General features: G+C 39.7%; 1 protein-coding gene across 2 annotated transcripts in view; it reads right to left on the reverse strand.

Annotated features, from left to right (window-relative positions):
• Positions 1-4,196, reverse strand: part of DHX9 (DExH-box helicase 9) — a 54,318-nt gene that overhangs the window by 44,683 nt on the left and 5,439 nt on the right. The window lies entirely within an intron of this gene.

Consider the following 4,196-nt stretch of genomic DNA (forward strand, 5'->3'; position numbering starts at 1 on the left):
TTTTTTTTTTTGGTTGCAGCCATCATTGTTGTCTGGCGGGTCGGGCTGGATTCGAACCCGCCACCTTAGGTGTACGTGGCTGGCGCCTTAGCCGGTTGAGCTATAGGTGCAGAGCCATGAGTTATTTTCTTTTAAAAATAATTTTTCTGGGCTGGGCATGGTGGCTCACACCTGTATTCATGTTGTGGTGACCCCCAACCTTAAAATTATTTTCGGTGCTACTTCGTAACTGTAATTTTGCTACTGTTATGAATCATAATGTAAATATTTGCTATGTAGGATGTACTGTGGCAACCCCTGTGAAAGGGTCGTTCAACCCCCAAAGGGGTCACAACCCACAGGTTGAGAAACACTGGTCTAAAATATTTCCAGACATTGTCAAATGTCCTCTCCAGGGCAAAGTTCATAAAATAATCAGAAAAATCTTAACATGAACTGGATGATATTAAGACACTATTAGTAAATTTTTCTTTTACGTTTGACAATGGTATTGTTATGTTTAAGGATTATCTGTTGATACAAATGGAAATATTAACAGATAACAGTATATCTGAGCTCTGCTCCAAAATAACTTTCAAGGAAAGGGAGTAGATATGAATCAAGTTTGGCCACATTTGAAAAGTGTTGGAACCAGATAAGGGAAAAACAAAGGTTTGTTGTATTATTCTTACTTTTACACACACCTGAAATTTTTAAGGGTCCTTTACAAGTATCACTTTTAGCAAATGCAATTTATGGAATGAAAGGGCAAGTGGCAAATGAAAATAAGTGCCAGAACAAGAATTTGCCTGGGATAAGGAGGTAAGATGAAGATGGTGGCTAAAAGTAGAAATGAGCAGTATTCTAATTTTCTTTCAAATTTATCCATTCATTATTCAAGCAAAAAAAATTTAAGTGCCTATTACAGATCAGAACCATTCTAGATTCTCAGGACACGGTAACAAACTAGACAAAAATCCCTGGCCCCCATTAACTTGCATTCTAATACCAGGATCCAGGAAACAAAAATAAAGTGGGTTAGAACAAGGTTTCTCACCTTGGTACAACCGACATTTAAAGTTGGGTAATTCTTTGTTGTAGGAGGGTACCCTGTGCATTGCAGGATATTAACAGCCATCTCCACTTTCTAACCACTAGATAGATACCAGTGGCCTCCTCCAGTTTTAACAAAACATCTCTATATACTGCCAAATATCCCCAGGGGACAAAATGGTCCCCAGGTAAGAAGCACTGGATTAAAAGTTAATAAATGGGCTCGGTGCCTGTAGTACAGTGGTTATGGTGTTGGCCACTTACACTGAGGGTGGTAAGTTTGAAACAGGCTAGGGCCAGCTAAACAACAACAAAAAAATAGCCAGGCGCTGTGACAGGCACCTATAGACCTAGCTACTTGGGTGGTTGAGGCAAGAGAACCGCTTAAGCCCAACAGTGGGAGGATGCTGTGAGGTATGACACCACAGCACTCTACTGAGGGCGACAAACTCAGTCTGTCTCAAAAAAAAAAAAAAAAGCTAGGGAGAAAAATGCAACAGTGAAGGGGATAAGAAGTCATGTAGGGGCTCAGTGCCTGTGGCTCAAGTGGCTAAGGCACCAGCCACATACACCTAAGGTGGCGGGTTCAAATCCAGCCCAGGTCTGCCAAACAACGATGGCTGCAACCAAAAAAATACCCAGGTTTTGTGGCAGGCGCCTGTGGTCCCAGCTACTTGGGAGGTGGAAGCAGGAGACTCGCTTGAGCCCAGGAGTTGGAGGCTGCTGTGAGCTGTGATGCCACAGCACTCTACCCAGGGGGAGGCTCTGTCTCACTGTCTCAAAAAAAAAAAAAAAAAAAAAGTCACGTAGGGTGGTAGTGAATTTTCAATTTTAAATAGGATGGCTGGGGAAGAGTCCATCAGGCAGAAATAAAAGCACATTAAGTTTTTAGGCATACTATAAGGTCAGTGTAGCTTGAACAGAGGAAGTTAGGGAGAAAGAAAATGCATGCTTGAGGGCATTTAATGGGAAAGATTTGACTATGTTAAAATGCTAATGAAAAAATAAAAGTAGAAAATTGCTTCTGTTATAGCTAAATTCCTAACACAGATAACATAAATTTTAGGAACCACCCCCCCCCCACATACAAAGGGCAAGCAAAACAAGGCAGATTGTAAAGGAGAGTTAAAATGCAGTAGCAAGGAGTATCAAAGGTCTAATTTGTTTTTGCTGCAACTGGCTTTTAGCCTGAGGGAAGCCACTGGATCCAGCCTGACTAATCAGAGAATGAAAGTTTAGAAAAACCATAGCAATTGAAGGGGGAATTCTGGAAAGGAAAGAACCAGAAAGACACCCACATTGTGTATAAACTCTGCCCAAATCTTTGGCTAACCCCTGATCCACACACATAAAGGGCTGACTCAAGCCACTTAGCAAAGTATTAGAAAAGTAAAGCGAGATTGAACATCCAAAAGACAATGTTTGCAGTTTGAGTCTAACCAACTCAATTGTCTGACAAAAAACAAAATCAATACTCTTTGTAGGAATATTACATTATTCAGGTCTACAAAGCGTAATATTCCAATGCTCAAAATTACCTGACAAAAAGGAAAATGTGAGCCAATCTCAAGAAAAAGTATAATCAACAGAGTCCAACCCTAAGATAATAGAGATGTTAGAATTAGCAGCTATTAGGGCGGTGCCTGTGGCTCAAGGAGTCATATACCAGGGATGGGAGGCTCAAACCCGGCCTTGGCCAAAAACTACCAAAAAAAAAAAAAAATTAGCAGCTACTAGAACTATACTCCATAACATAAAAGAAATCTGTATTCATATAATACATGCGTAGACAATGGACAAAAACAAATGCCATTATAGAGAAATAAAACCTGTACAAAAGAAATCAAGCCAGAAATTCTAAAAATGAAAAACACAGTATCTGAAAGAAATACTTCGCTGGATGAAATGAATTTGACAAAGAAAACTACTAGAGATTTTGAAGAAAATCAACAGAAATTATTCTATTTGAAGAACAAAGAAAAAAATAAAAAAAGAGAACCTCAAGAACCTGTGATATACCAAAAAGCTTAAAGTACAAGCCCTAGAAAGAAAAAAAAAACCTTAAGAAATAAAAGACAAGTCTCCTAAATTGGTGAAATACGTAAACATATGAATTCAAGAAACTCAGCAGACCCCAAGCAAGGTTAAGTACAGAGAAAAATTCTAAAAACCAAAATCATGAAAAAAGATCCTAAAAACATTCTGAGAAAGCTAGACATTATATATGGGGGGAAATTATTCAATTACAGTTGACTTCGTATAGAAAACCATGTAAGTAGAAAATACCACATTATCTTCAGAGTGCTTTGTATTGGATCTTTGACCCTATTTCCTGACCTACAACTCCTAAAAATCTTCAGAATCCTCAAAGTGGAGCCCTTTTATGTGCTAATAAGTTAACTGACAGCAGCCTCTAGGTTGCTTCAGAATGGAAATTGGTCTGCTGGAAGTCCAAAACCTGATTAGAGGGTTGGGGCTCCTAACAGCTACCTCTCAAAAGATTTAATCAGTCATGCCTATTTTTGAAGCTTCCATAAAAACTCAAAGGACAGGGTTAGGAAAGCTGGACAGTTAAACATGTCCTCTCAAGGTTCTCAGAGGGCAGCAAGTGCAGGTAAGGCATTGCAGCTCTGTGTCCCCCTCCCCATATGTTGCTGTATGCACCTCTTCATTTGTAGTATCTTTCTGTAATAAATCGAAAACATAAGCAAGCTTCCCAGAGTTCTGTGAGTCATTGTAGCAAATTAAACCCTGAGAAAACTCTAACTTGAAGGTTCCTGATGTCTGAAAAGGAAGCCTTGTAGGAAGGAGCCCTCAACCTGTGGGACCTGAGACTGTAGGTATGTATAGGTAGATGGGTCAAAGCTGAACTATAAGATACCCAGCTAGTGTCTCCAACAGAACTAATTGCTTGCTTGGTGTTAGAGAAAAATCCCAACCACATTTGGTCACAGAAGTCTCTGCTGATTGTTGCGATGTGAAAACAGAGGAAGAGTATGTTTTTTATACTCATATGCTGAAAAAAAATAATAATCTGGCACTCCAGAATTCTATATATAGTGAAAATATTCTTTAAGAAAGGTGAAATAGGCTCGGCGCCTATAGCTCAACTGGCTAAGGCGCCAGCCACGTATACCTAAGGTGGCGGGTTCGAATCCCCAGCC

The sequence above is a fragment of the Otolemur garnettii genome, unplaced genomic scaffold (assembly GCF_000181295.1).
Source record: "Otolemur garnettii isolate 467f Iridium unplaced genomic scaffold, OtoGar3 scaffold00016, whole genome shotgun sequence".
Classification (NCBI taxonomy): Eukaryota; Metazoa; Chordata; class Mammalia; order Primates; family Galagidae; genus Otolemur; species Otolemur garnettii.